The sequence below is a fragment of the Pan troglodytes genome, chromosome 17 (assembly GCF_028858775.2).
Source record: "Pan troglodytes isolate AG18354 chromosome 17, NHGRI_mPanTro3-v2.0_pri, whole genome shotgun sequence".
Taxonomy (NCBI): Eukaryota; Metazoa; Chordata; class Mammalia; order Primates; family Hominidae; genus Pan; species Pan troglodytes.
Genome location: NC_072415.2, coordinates 60,935,628 through 60,950,604, shown reverse-complemented (window position 1 = coordinate 60,950,604; position 14,977 = coordinate 60,935,628). Strand labels below are relative to the sequence as shown.

Here is a 14,977-nt window from a genome sequence, read left to right as displayed (position 1 = left end):
AAAGATGTGTTTTTTGTTGAAAAAAGGAATTCTGTCTAGTTTAGAGGTTATTTAAAGGTTTCATAATGAAGGAAAAAATGATATAGATAAAACTAAATGGATAAAACAAGTTGGGGAAGAAAAAAACCTGAAATAATTTTGTAAGTAGTTGTAAAAAATTTACAGAAATCTTATGTTGTGTGGTCAAAGCTGACTGAGATTGAATTTGTTTATAAGGTTTTACTAAAATTCACTTTAATAATAATACATTGAGGCCCTGCACAGTGGTGCATGCCTGGAATCCCACCACTTTGGGAGGCTGAGATGGGTGGATCACTTGAGCTCAGGAGTTCGAGACTAGCCTGGGCAACATAGTAAGACCTTGTCTCTACAAAAAGTACAAAAAAAGAAAAAAATAATAATATATTGAATTTGGTTTTCTCTTCTGAAGAGGATTTTTGTGTAGTATTAATAAAAAATAACAAAATATTATAGTTTGCCTTTTGAGTAAGCTGCAAAATAGAAGAAACATTCTGTTTGCATCATGCTGTCTTTATTAGGCCTTTTGATTTTTTTTTGGAAAATGGGGTTGCTTTTCTATCAAAGAGTGAGGATTATTGATTTTTGAAATCTCTTGATTTTTGAAATCACTTCAGCTAAATGAATATTATTTCATTTCATCACAGTGACCTTTGATACTATTTTTGATCAAGTGTTTTAAACCTTTGACATAATTAACAGGCTTCCCCAAATCAAATTTCAAATTCTAAATTACATCTTTTTGACCTTAAACTAACTCTTGGACATTCCAAAAGGGCCTGTGGAAGTCCAAGCGAAACATATTAGGCTTATTGGGCATGTTAAATTATATGGGAAGCATTGCCAAATAAGAATAATGTTTAACCATTTCCTAGAATCCCATTAACATGAACAGGTTAATATGTGTTCCAAAACTGTATGAGATTCCTAGAAATCTGATACGTCTTAGGAAATGTTGTCAGTCATAATTCTAATGTTAAATTGTTATATGTCACAGAAATAACTAAATTTCCTTGTCAAATGTATCATTATTATTATGAACTCTTAACAAGTCTTTAACCATGGCCCATTTTTAAGTCTTCTTATCCGCAATAAATTGCTTTATTCTAATATGTCTTCAAAAAATCCCCCTTTATTATAAAGGATACAGATGAAGAGCCAGATAAAGAGATGTAGAGGGCAAGGCATTGGGGGCAAGGGGATGCAGGGTTTCCATGCCCTCTCTGGACAGGCCACTCTGCCAGCATCATGTGTTCAGCAACCCAGAAGCTCAGCAAATCTTGTCGTTCAAAAGTTTTATAGAGCTTAATGTCCAGGACCCCCTTCCCCAAAGCTCATGGATAGGGCTGAAAGTTCTAACCCTCTATCACTTGGTCTTTCTAGTGATCAGCCATACCCTGAGGCTGCCTAGGGGCTCTACCCTAAGTCACCTCAGGTGACTAGCATACGCTCAGGTGTGATCAAAAGGGGATCATTATGACAAAAAACACTCCTATCATGGGGGGGAGGGAATTAATGGATAAAAATATACAACTTGACAGAAGGAATAAGACCTAGTGTTAGATCAGTAAGGTGAATATAGTTGATAATAATCTACTGTACATTTAAAAATAGCTAAAAGAGAAGAACTGGAATGTTTCTAGTATAAATACAAATATTGAAAGTGATGGATATCCAGAATACACTGACTTGATCTTTACAAATTATATGAATATATTAAATTATCACACGTACCCTGAAACTATGTACATCTATTATGCATCAGTTTAAAAAAAAATTTTTTTAAAGACACTCTTATCATTCAGGAAATCCAAGGGTTTGAGGAGCTCTGTGACAGAATCAGGAAGATCAATATATTTAGTATAATACCACACTATTTAATACATTGTTATGACCCTGATATCCTTTATAGAGCTTCCTTCCTAAAGCATTAGAGTATGTATCATATTACCAAGTACATAAACCTAAATAGTGCTTTATTCTAATTAGATTTACACACTTAGATTTTCCTTGAATCACAATTATAGTTATCACGAGTCTTAGACATCACCTAGTTTAAATATCTTAATTTAAATGAAAAAAAAAAATAAAACCCAGAGACAGAAATGGACATGTCCAATATCACTCAGCTTACTAGTGGTAGTCCAGGGTTTTTATTTTGTTTTCCCTTCCTGTTCCAAAATTTTCAGCCTCTAAGCCTTTGGTTCTGTTGTTTTTGTTTCATAAATGTATTCCCTCCCATTCCTTTCTAAATCCCATTTTTCAAGACAAAATTTCATTTCGTATATTTTCTTTTCATTTTTTTTTTTTTTGAGACAGGGTCTTGCTCTGTTGCCTAGGCTAGAGTGCAGTGGCATGATCACAGCTCACTGCAGCCTCGACCTCGGGGGCTCAAGCGATCCTCCCACCTCAGCCTCTCAAGTAGCTGGGATGACAGGCATGTGCCATCATGCCCAGCTAATTTTTGTAGTTTTTTTTGTAGAGAAAGAGTTTCACCATTTTGCCCAGGGTGGTCTCCAACTCCTGGGCTCAAGTGATCTGCCAGCCTCAACCTCCCAAAGTGTTATGATTACAGGCGTGAGCCACTGAGCCTGGCCTCATTTCTTAATTAAGCAATTTATCCACCACCTAACTTCTTATATAGCTCTTTAGTTATCTATTTCTGATATTCCATTTTTTCACTTCAATTATTTTATGTCTATATTTCTATTTGGTTCTGTTTTATGGTCACCAGTTCATGCTTCATAACTTTAAATTCTGGCTTCATTAAATATTTATTTTAAAGACCTTTTCTAATGTCTTTAGTGCCTGGATATAAATTTTCAGTCTCTTTCATGGCATAATTTTTGTCTATAAGCTCACTCTGCAATCTTTGATGGTGGTCCCATACACGTTGTGTGTTGTGGAAACCAACCCTTGGAGGCAGTTTTAAGTTTGCTTCTATATGAGATCCTGAGGGTTTACAGGCTAAAACTAGCTTCTACATTAGTTTCTGTGTTAGATGGTTACATACCTCAGGTAGAATTCCAAAGCCAAATTCAAACAAGTTGAGGTTTAGGATTCTACTTATGGTGTGGGATGGATGGTTTAATTCTCGTCTCAACCTCAGTGAGGATACAGTCTTCATTTATGGAGAGAAAAGTGTTTCCCCATTCTCAGCTTCCCAAAATATGTCTAGTTTTGATTCTGAAGGTTGAACAGGCCCTGAGAACTCAGTTTCCATCTCCTGGCAAGCAATAAACACTTCAGATCCTAAGTAGTATTCATGTACTGTATTTGTTCCCTGTCTACCCATGGAACATTTGTCTTCAATCAAGCTCACTGCTATAGGTTCTTTCTTCACTCCTGCATGTGGAGATTTCTCTCTTGCTTTCAAACTTGGCTCTGTGTTGTTTCAATTTTACTTACCATCTCTGTATTTTTAGAGCAAGAAAGGGAGATTTCAACATGTGACTAATCGATCACTTTAAACTGGAAGTTGATTCAGTTTAAACATATATTATACTTATTTACTCATCTATTGAGCACCTACGTCAGGGCCGGAATGAGGCCTAGGGTTAGTATTGCTCTCATATTCTTACTTAACACTAAAGGAATCCATGTCTTTTTAGCTGCTGTGAAACTTACACCATCAGATTTGGTTTTCTTTTTTCTTTTTGAGACAGTCTTGCCGTCACACAGGCTGGAGTGCAGTGGCACGATCTCGGCTCACTGCAGCCTCCGTCTCCTGGATTCAAGTGATTCTCCTGCCTTAGCCTCCTGAGTAGCTGGGACTATAGGCATGCACCACCATGTCCGGCTAATTTTTTGTATTTTTGGTAGAGACGAGGTCTCTCTATGTTGCCCAGGCTGGTCTCAAACTCCTGGCCTCAATTGATCTGTCAGTCTTGGCCTCCCAAAGTGCTGAGATTACAGGTGTGAGCCACTGCGTCCAGCCAGATTTGGTTTTCTCTAGGTAAACATCAAAAGCATTAAACAGAATCTATTAAATCACCACCATGCAGTATTCTCTTAATGTTCTATTACCAGTAAGTTATAAAGTCCTAAATAAAGCTCTCCTTTGTGCTTTTTAAAAGAAATATGAACCTGAACAAAACCAAGAAAAAGAACTTGGCCAGGTGCAGTGGCTCACGCCTGTAATCCCAACACTTTGGGAGGCTGAGGTGAGCGGATCACTTGAGGTCAGGAGTTCAAGACCAGCCTAGCCAACATGGTGAAACCCCATCTCTACTAAAAATACAAAAATTAGCTGGGCAGGGTGGTACGTGCTTGTAATCCCAGCTACTCAGGAGGCTGAGGCATGAGAATCTCTTGAACCTGGGAGGTGAAGGTTACAGTGAGCCGAGATCATGCCACTGCACTCCAGTCTGGGCAACGGAGTGAGACTCCATCTCAAAAAAAAAAAAAATCTAACTTACCCTTTCTCAATTTTAAATTAAAAAAATAGACACATACCTGTATAGGCTTCCCAAGTTTTCCTTTTTTTTTAAATTTTAAATTTGTGTGGGTATATAGTATAAATATATATACACACACACATATATAGAACCAGCATTGTGTACTTATGAATTGTCTTTACTATCTGAATCTAATAATGGATATCTATTAAATGTGTACAATCTAGAAGAAACAGTGGTAGAGCCTGCTTTGAGCAAACTCCATTGATTTTATTTTTAAGAGAGAGAATTTGCTATATAAAAGAATTCTTCACTGGACTTCTTTAAATAGCAAGATTTTTCAGGCTATTTTTAAATTTTAAGTTACTCAAATTTGACTTTTATACATCTTTTCAGGATTATCTTGCATAAAAGGTCCATGTCACTTTATTTCCATTTATTATTATGCTGCAGAAAGTACCAGCAGTTGGCTTTAAAAGTACAAATTATATATACATGTTTCTACACTTTTAAAAATTATTAATCAGTATCATATGAATAATAATGTTAATTATAGCAGCACAGTGTTAAAAATATATATATATACCAAGTAGCTTTCTCCCCAGAATCCCCAACATGGTGACAAAAGTATTATTAACAAAATTGGGATGGTTGATACTCTGCTAAGTGGCGAAAAAAAACCATTTAAATTTTATAAATTGTCATTTTAAAAAAGTTTTACATATTTTTTTTTAGAGACAGTATCTCACTCTGTCACTCAGGCTGGAATACAGTTGTATAATCACAGCTAACTGCAGTCTTGAACTCCTGGGCTCAAGTGATTCACCTGCTTTAGCCTCCCAAGTAGTTGAGACTACAGGTACAAGCCATTGTGCCCGGCTAATTTTAATATTTTGTAGAGCTGGCGTTTGCTATGTTGCCCAGGCTGGTCTTGAACTCTTAGCCTCAAGCAATCGTCCGATCTCAGCCTGTGAGTTGCTGGGATTAGAGGCATGAGCCATCACACCCAGCTAAAAAGAAGTTCTAAAAGAATTCATCATATGTTTGTGTGGCTCTTCCAGGAGAGATAGCATTATTTACTACAGTTAAAACCTTGGTTCTGGCGTGGTGGCTCATGCCTGAAATCCCAGCACTTTGGGAGGCTGAGGCAGGCAGATCACCTGAGACCAGGAGTTCGGGATCAGACTGGCCAATATGGCAAAACCCTGTCTCTACTAAAAACACAAAAAATTAGCTGGGTGTGGTGACCGGCGCCTGCAATCCCAGCTACTCGGGAGACTGAGGTGGGAGAATTGCTTGAACCCGAGAGGCGGCGGCTGCAGTGAGCCGAGATTGCACCACTGCACTCCAGCCTGAGCAACAAGAGCGAAACTCCGTTTCAGACACACACACACACACACACACACACACACAAACACACACAAACTTTGGTGATTAGTACTGCAAGGTAGGCAAATCTAAAATGGTATGGAATACATTTTATTTTGAATCAAAGGCAATCCCCAAAAAATACATTTTGGAATCAGCAGTTAAGATCAGGTTGCTGATATACGAAATCTTCTATTTTCAACTCCTAGTTAAAACCTTGCTCCTATCAAATAATGAATTTGGGCCTGGCGCAGTGGCTCACGCCTGTAATCCCAGCCCTTTGGGAGGCCAAGGCAGGTGGAACGTCAAGATTTCGAAGCCATCCTGATCAACATGGTGAAACCCAGTCTCTACTAAAAATACAAAAATTAGCCGGGCATGGTGGTGCGTGCCTGTAGTCCCAGCTACTCGGGAGGCTGAAGCAGGAGAATTGCTTGAACTCAGGAGGCAGAGGTTGCAGTGAGCCGAGATCACGCCACTGCCCTCTAGCCTTATGACAGAATGAGGCTCTGTCTCAAAATAAACAAATAAATAAAATAATGAATTTGGCTTGTATATAAAGATAACACCACCTCTCAAATCTACCTCATATAAAACTGTGATGATCAAATGAGAGAATATATGCAAAAGAGTATTATAATTAAAGATAAAACATATATTATTCAAATTATTAGAGAACTTAATTTTATTAGCAAGTGATATAGTAAAATAAAATATAAAAGTAATTTTAACAGTGTCTTTAGTAGGCATAATTTAAAAAAAACTTAAGGAAAAAAACAATCTTTGCCGAAATCGGAACTTAGAACACTTACAGACAGAAACAGACAGGTGGGCTTAATATCTGCTGGAGACAAGACAGAACGAGGAAAACACACACCTAACTCCTTATGTTACACAAAGATGACAGAAGGAGAACTATAGGAGCGAGTGAAGTAAAAACAGGAAATAAAAGAAGGTGGGGATTCGAATTTTGAATAAGTAAAATCAAGCTATTTACTGGAGAGTTTCTTTTTTTGTTTTTTAGACAGAGTCTTGCTCTCTCACCCAGGCTGGAGTGTAATGGCACAATCTTGGCTCACTGCAACCTCCACCTCCTAGGTCAAGCAATTCTCCTGCCTCAGCCTCCCGAGTAGCTAGCACTACAGGTGCCCACCACCATGCCCGTTTACTTTTTTGTATTTTCAGCAGAGATGAGGTTTCACCATATTGGCCAGGCTGGTCTCAAACTCCTGATCTCAGGTGATCCGCCCACCTTGGCCTCCCAAAGTGCTGGGATTACAGGTGTGAGCCACCACACCCAGCCGGAGAGTTTCTTGAATACTGGAATATGCCCGTGGTTTCTTGCCCTGGTATGGTCACTGCCTTGCCCCTTCCATGAGTAAGCACAGACAAAAGAACTACCTCAAACAGGGAAGCAGTGGAACTCACCCTCTGGGTGGTATTTACAAACTGGACTGGGACTAAAGCTGTTAAGACATTGGCTGCTGGAGACTATTCTCCCTGGCCCCCTACCTGGGGGGAGAAGGAAATAGTCAACACCTGAGAAAGACTGTTCACAGGAGACCAAAACCCTGGACACTGTTCACTAGAAAGAGCTCATGACAGGGCAACAAGCACAGGCTTTGCGGTCAGACAGACTGGAGAGTGAATCTGGACTGGACTCAGCTAATTACCAGTTCAGAATCAGTTGTGTCACCCAGGCATTCCTGAATGATCTCTGAATTGGTGTTAGTTTAGGAAATGTTTTTGACTGGTCTATGACCAAAGGAGAAAAAACTAACACAATGTAATATAGTTTTTCATAATATTAAATTTATTCTGCTTTTACGTTGTAACTATGACCTTCCTACCTTTGTGGTGGTAAAAATGTCCCTTTTTTAAGGAAAGGATCAGGACAGTAGATTGCAGTAGTTTTTTTGTTTGTTTTTTTGAGACAGAGTCTCAAAAATCACTGTCGCCCAGGCTGGAGTACAGTGGTGTGATCTCAGCTCACTGCAACCTCTGACTTCCAGGTTCAAGCGATTCTCCTGCCTCAGCCTACCGAGTAGCTGGGATTATAGGTGTGTGCTACCATGCCCAGCAAATTTTTGTATTTTTAGTAGAGACGGGGTTTCACCATGTTGGCCAGGCTGGTCTCGAACTCCTGACCTCAAGTGATCCATCCACCTCTGGCTCCCAAAGTGCTGGGATTACAGACATGAACCAATGCGCCCGACCAGATTGCAGTAGTGTTTAAGAAGATTCTCAACCTTGACAGAAATAAAAGTTGGAGATCTTATGTCTGGTCCCAATTGTCCCCCGCACATAACAGTTTTTTACTTGTTGGCAAAGTCCAAAAGTCTGGAAGCCATTGACTTAGATGTTTCATTTTTCTCATCAATAAAGTGGGGGAGGGGAAACTTGCAGAATTCTGTGTAGTAATGTTGATATATACATATTATTAATAGTGTCAAGCCTTTAGAGTTTTACAATAGCATCACTATAAAGAGCTTGACTACTTGATTTCAAAGTTTGCTTTAAAAACCCCATACGAAATAGTCTAGCAGAGTGGTCAAAGGGCAAGTTCTGGAGTCAAACTGCCTGGATTTAAATCCCGTGGCAAACACCTGTAATCCCCAGCACTTTGGGAGGCCAAGGTGGGTGGGTTGCTCGAGCTCAAGAGTTCCAGGTCAGCCCGGGCAACATGACAAAACCCCATCTCTACAAAAAATTTATAAACTAGCTGGGGGTAGTGGCACACACCCGCAGTCCTGGCTACTTCGGAGGCTGAGGCAGGAGGATGGCTTGAGCATGGGAGGTTGAGGTTGCAGTGAACCATAACAGCACCACTGCACTCTAGCCTAGGTAAAAGTGAGACCCTCTCTCAAAAACAAAAACAAAACAAAATAAATCCTGGCTTTGCCATTTGCTAGCTCTGTGATGCTGAGTAAATCACAACCTCCCCAATTCGCATTTTCTCATCAGTAAAATGGGAAAGTTAAACTAGAAGACCTATTTAATAGGTTGTTTTAAGATTTAAATTAGATAATCCATTAAGATGCTTATCACAATGCCCTCTAGGTGCTCTAGAAAGGCTAGTTATCATAAGCATTACTATTAGTAGTTGTAGACTAAGGTGGTCACAAGGTGCCTTCTAAATGCCTGCTTGTTTCTGCATCAACATCTTTTAATGATCAAATTAATATAAGAGGCTATAAGGATAATCATGATTAACATTTATTCAAAATATTTCAAATCAAATCTCAAAGTCAAGAATGAGAATCTGGATGGCATACAAATACAGGCAACATCAAATGTCATCCTAAACAAGTATATACAGAATATATTTTTTATCACTTTTGAAATTTGTACATATTGATCAAAGGAGGTATAATATGCCACCATAAAATCAAAATCGTAACTTTCAAATAAAAGTTAATTTCTAATAAAAGTTATCTTTTTATAAAGTCAATGTAATTTTTATTTAGTGTGAATTTTGTCCTGTAACATTAATCCTTAGTAAATATAGGTTTTAATGTTATTTGTGTTTTAAAATATGGCTAGTTCACCGGGCATGGTGGCTCACTCCTGTAATCCCAGCACTTTGGGAGGCCGAAGGAGGTGGAGCACTTGAGGTCAGCAGTTCGAGACCAGCCTGAAAAACATGGTGAAACCCTGTCTCTACTCAAAATACACACACACACAAATTAGCCGGGCATGGTGGTGCATGCCTGTAGTCCCAGCTACTCAGAAGGCTGAGGCAGAAGAAGCGCTTGAACGCGGAAGGCGGAGGTTGCAGTGAGTGGAGATCGCAACACTGCACTCCAGCCTGGGCAACAGGAGCAAAACTCCGTCTTAAAGAGAATAAAATATGTCTAGTTTGTCTGAAATTCATCAAAATCAATTAGAGTTTTTAACTTAATATACAGATTATACATATATAGCTATAAGTTTTTAATTTTACAAAAGAAGTTCCCAAATGGTAAATGGGTTTTTTCCTTTATGAATATTTTGTTTTCATAAATATATTAAAAGACAAAAACATATAAACACCCTCTAAGGGTGTCACCCATAAGCAGTTCTCAGGAATAGCTACTAAGCATAAATACATTATTCTCAAGAGAATATTTCTACAGAAGCATAGCCCAACATTTCCTATTAATGCATGATAAAAGTCATATTAGGAGCTAGGCGCGGTCGCTAACGCCTGTAATCCCAGCACTTTGGAAAGTCAAGGTGGGTAGATCACTTGAGGTCAGGAGTTCGAGACCAGCCTGGCCAATATGGTGAAACCCCTGTCTCTATTAAAATTACAAAAATTAGCTGCCCTCAGGTGATCCACCCACGTCGGCCTCCCAGAAGTGCTGGAATTACATGCGTGAGCCACCGCGAACGGCCTATATGTATGTTTTTAAAAACAACTGTTTCTCTCATCTAATTTACAGAATATTTGTAAATTGAAAATCAAAATTATGGGTACAACATCGCAATTAGCTTAACAACATGAGCAATGCTTAAGGAGCATACACGTTTAAGGGAGTGGGGGTGGAGGATGCAGCTATGAAGTTAGACCACTTGAGTTTGAATCTAGGCTTTGTCACGTTAAAACTGTTGTCTTAGGCAAGTTACTTAACCTACCTAAACCTTAGTTTCCTGGTTTGTAAACTGGAGGCAGTAACAGTATCAACCTCAAAGGGTTATTTTGAGATAATCCGTGAAGAAACTAGCGCTCTGCCTGTCACTAGCAATTAATACATGCTACTATTGTTATCGTTATCAACTGCAACACTAACAGAAATAGCAATGCCCACCTCTTTGCTTAGAGGTGATAGCCACAAGCATCAGGAAGGTAAATCCACAGACAGAAGATGATAAAACGTTTTGTAAGAAAGCACGTGATAATTTGATCACGCTTCTCACCACAAGCAACGTAAATTTTCTAGAATTATCTCTGGAACCAAAAAAGAAAGTCCAAACCTAGGACCACCTAGGTAACACCACATGCAGAGATAGTTATCGCCAGCGTGAAAGAAACACCTGCCAATCCCGGTCCACAGATGGCATTTCATAATAGACGGAATCGGTCCAATCTCAGAACTCTCCAGCCCGCAGCAAGTCTTTTTTTAAAGGGAGGAGCCACACACACAGCCTAACTCCTGCCGTTAACTCGGCCCGACTGAATAAAGGAGATAGACTTGCCAAAGGGTTTCCAGCCACAGAAGTCCTTTTGTGGAGGGGTGCAGAAAGAGCGAGAAAGAGATGCTGGCGTTTGGAGGCCCAGGGCCTCGCTCCCGGGCGAGAGCGGGGCGCCCAGGCACCAGCGGGCGGAGGAACCTGGAAATCGCGCGCCGGGTAGAGCCGCGGCCGCTGGAACCTGGGTCGCCGCGATGTAGCCGGTCCCTCGCCCTCAGCCCAGACTCCGCGGACCGTTTCCCTTCCCCCAGCCCCCACCTCCAGGCCGGCAACGGCGGGGGCCGCACGCGCGGAGGCCGGAGACGCGGCAGCGCTGGGCTCTCGGGGCCGGGCCAGGGGAGGCCGGCGCCCGCTCCTCTCCCGGACCCCCGCCCGGGCCCCACCGCGCCGGGCCTTACCAGAGGTCTCGCGCCGCGACAGGTGGTACACCCGGCGGAGAGGCCGCGCCCTGCCGCCCGCCCTGGCGATGCTCAGCTCCCGCGCCGCCCGGCCCTCCCCTTCTGCGAGCCTCCCGGAGCTGCCGTCAGCTCAGGCTCACACTGGCGCGGGCGGCCCCACACCCAGAGGCGGCCCGAAGAGCGGCCGGGTGAGGGGAGGGCGCGAGGAGCCGGCCAGCCGCGGGGCCGGGAAGGCGTGGCCCACGGTGGAGACGGACGGGCTCGCGGGCCAATGGGAGGCAGGAACCGGCCGGAGGGGCGGGCTCCGTCTGGAGGCTTAGCTGCCGGCGCCGGGGTTCCTGTCCTCCGCGCCTTCCTCAACCCAGCTCCTGGAGGTTACGGTTCTGAGGCGGGGCGGGCGGCCTCGTGGACGCGATGCTGAGGATGTGAGAAGTGCAGTGCAGAGAAGGAGGTGGAGCTCCGCCGCTCCATGAAGGAAGCCGGGGCTGGCCGACCGCGCCCCCAGCACTCCTGGCCCGGGGGTCCCAGTCTCCGAACCCGCGGAGAACAGGGAAGCTGGGAGTTGGGGTCTGTCCTGCCTGAGCCACAGAGGAAGGGGGAGAACAGGAGGGCAGGAGACGGCAAAGGAAGGAGGAAGAGGACCCAGGAAATGCGAGGCTTCCGCACTTCAGCGACGCTTTCACTTTCCGAGCTGTTTTGTGTGCAAAGGACTTGCTCTTCTGCAGAATTCTTTGCCACTCCTCATGGCTACTGGCAAGGTTATTTGCCTGCGGTGAATTTACCAATCACCTCCACTGTCACAGTCACCATAAATAGATGTTCAATGTTCTGCCTCAGAAAAGCACCGGAACACTTAATTGTCTTGTCCTTGAAAGCAGCAGGGACCGTGCCTTCCAACATCCCTACCCCCGCCCTCCCAACGGTTGTGACATGGGAGGATATTTCTTCACCCTTATTTCAGAAAATGTTATCACCCAAAACTCTTTACTATAATGAGCTTGTGTACTCTTAAAACAAGGCATGGTAATGACAATTTCAAAAATAAGATGTAAAATATAAAAAAAGAGGCAAGGCAGAATAAAATTAAAAGTGATGGAAATGTAGGATTGAGAAGATGGAGTGGAAGTAGGGAAGAGTGAATTGCTCCCTCCTAAACTCTGACAATTAAATAAAATCTGGGGCAATCGCCCCTCTCTGAACATTGAAGGGTGGGGCCTGTGAGGAGGAAACTCCAGTTAGGTGATAATCCAGAAGTGTGGTTGCTATAATAACCACCGCAGGCAAGGAGAGGTTATAAATATGCATGACCTAAAGTAACTCTGCTTGCCAGGAACTTACAAGATGCAGCAGGTTGGATGAAGGAAACTAAACATTACCAGTGTCTTTCTACATAAACGCTTCATTAGTAGAGGTCAAATTCTTTGTCTTTGAAAGACAGTTGTGGGGGTGTTGGGGGGTAGATGGGGAATGGGGAGATGTTGGTCAAAGGGTAAAAAGTTTCAGGAGTAAGTTTTAGAAATATCGCACAGCATGGTGACTATAGTTCATAATGTATATTTCGCAATGGCTGAAAGAGTAGATTTAAAATATTCTCACCAAAAAGAATTAAGTATGTAAGGTGATGGATATATTAGCCTAATTTGATCATTCCACAATGTATTGAAACATTACATTGTATCCCATTGCATTAAAGTATATACATTTTTTTTCTTTCGAGATGGAGTCTTGCTCTGTCGCCCAGGCTGGAGTGCAGTGGCGTGATCTTGACTCACCAAAACCTCCGCCTTGCAGGTTCAAGCGATTCTTTTGACTCAGCCTCCCAAGTAGCTGGGATTACAGGCACCCGCCACCATGCCTAGCTGATTTTTGTGTTTTTAGTAGAGCCGGGGTTTCTCACCATGTTTCCCAGGCTAGTCTCGAATTTCTGGCCTCAAGTGATCTGCTTGCTTCGGCCTCCCAAAGTGCTGGGATTACAGGCATGAGTCACCCGCGCCCGACCATAATTATATACAATTGTTTGTCAATTTAAAGAATTTAAGGACAGTTTGTCCTACATTCGAATAATCCCAGATTGAAAGTTGTAGAGAGCTATCATGGAGGGAATTTATTTTGCTTAAATTGAAGTCAATTTATTCCTTATTAAATACCCGCTACCGTCAAGGAGGTAGACACTGCTGTTTTCTGGTCTGCTCTGACAACAGTTTCCTTCCCCTTAGCCACTTACAGTGATTGGTCAAAGACTTCCTAATGAAAACAGAATTCCATCCTGGCTAACTCGGTGAAACCCCGTCTCTACTAAAAATACAAAAAATTAGCCGGGCTTGGTGGCGGGCGCCTGTAGTCCCAGCTACTCGGGAGGCTGAGGAAGGAGAATGGCGTGAACCCAGGAGGTGGAGCTTGCAGTGAGCTGAGATCGCGCCACTGCACTCCAGCCTGGGCGACAGAGCGAGACTCCGTCTCAAAAAAAAAAAAAAAAAAAAAGAAAAGAAAAGAAAAAGAAAACAGAACTAACTTTTTCTGCTACTGTGCACACACAGTCACCACAGAACACAATACTTCACCTTTAGTCACCAAAATGTGTGTGGGTTGCTCTTCACCAACAACCAGTTCTTCAGCTGTGACCTGGTGGGTGTCCTATAATTTAACTCAATTCTGATGCTATCTACCAGGAGATAGTGTCGCATCGCACAGGTTGAGGGCTCAGTCTCACAAGAGTGTCCCCCACTTCAGATGCCAGTCACAAGTCCCAGGTTGCCATTACCCTGTCACTGGGTTATATTAATTTGCTAGGATGGCTCACAAAACTCAAGGAAACACTTTACGTACATTACAAAGGATGTCATAAAGGACACAGATGAACAGCCAGATGGAAGAGATGCATGGGGCACAGTATGTGGCAAGGGGTGTGGAGCTTCCATGCCCTCTCTTGGCTTACCACCCTCCATATGCCTTCACGTGTTCAGCAATCAGGAAGCTCTTTGAACCCTATCCTTCTGAAGTTTTATGGAGGCTTCCTTACATAGGTGTGATTGATTACATCATTGACCATTGGAGATCAACTCAACCCTTATCTCCTCTTCCTTCCCAGGAGGTCAGGGGGCAGAGGATGGAGCTAAAAGTTCCAATCCTCTAATCACATGGTTGGTTCCCCTGGCAACCAGCCCCCATCCTGAGGCTATCTAGGAGCCCACCAAGAGTTGCCTCATTAGAACAAAAGATGCCCCTGTCACTCAGGAAATTCCAAGGGATTTAGAAGCTTTTTCTCAGGAACCAGGGCAGAGACCAAATATACATTCCTATTCTATCACAATGTCACAGGCTCCTTTTCCTTTACAATATAGTGACATATGGCTATTGAGTACTTGCAATGTGGCTATTTTAAGTTGAGATATACATTGGATTTGCAGACAGTGCAAAAACATGTAAAGAATGGAAATATCTTAATTTTATTCTGTATATTTTCGGTTCATGCAACATATTATTAAAATTATTTTTTAAACCTCTCTTACTTTTTAAATGTGGCTACAGAAAATTTAAAATTATATACGTAATTCCCATTTGTGGCTTGCACTCTATTTCAGTTGGATCATGCTGGTCTAAGGTGACCCTGTTAGAAACACATAC

The 14,977-nt window shown here is 42.2% G+C and overlaps 1 protein-coding gene across 6 annotated transcripts in view; it reads right to left on the bottom strand.

Annotated features, from left to right (window-relative positions):
• The window catches only part of ME2 (malic enzyme 2), a 69,565-nt gene extending 57,519 nt beyond the window's left edge, over positions 1 to 12,046 (bottom strand). For 2 of the 6 annotated variants that reach the window (XR_010151937.1, XM_054671785.2), the window contains exon 1: positions 3,646 to 3,969. The gene's annotated coding sequence lies outside the window, so the exon portion shown is untranslated. Of the gene's footprint in view, positions 1 to 3,645; positions 3,970 to 10,573; positions 11,314 to 11,353 lie in introns of those variants that run through there. The other 4 variants (XR_010151934.1, XR_010151935.1, XM_024350844.3 and 1 more) reach the window with 4 other exon arrangements.
• Between the last annotated feature and the right edge of the window lie 2,931 nt (positions 12,047 to 14,977).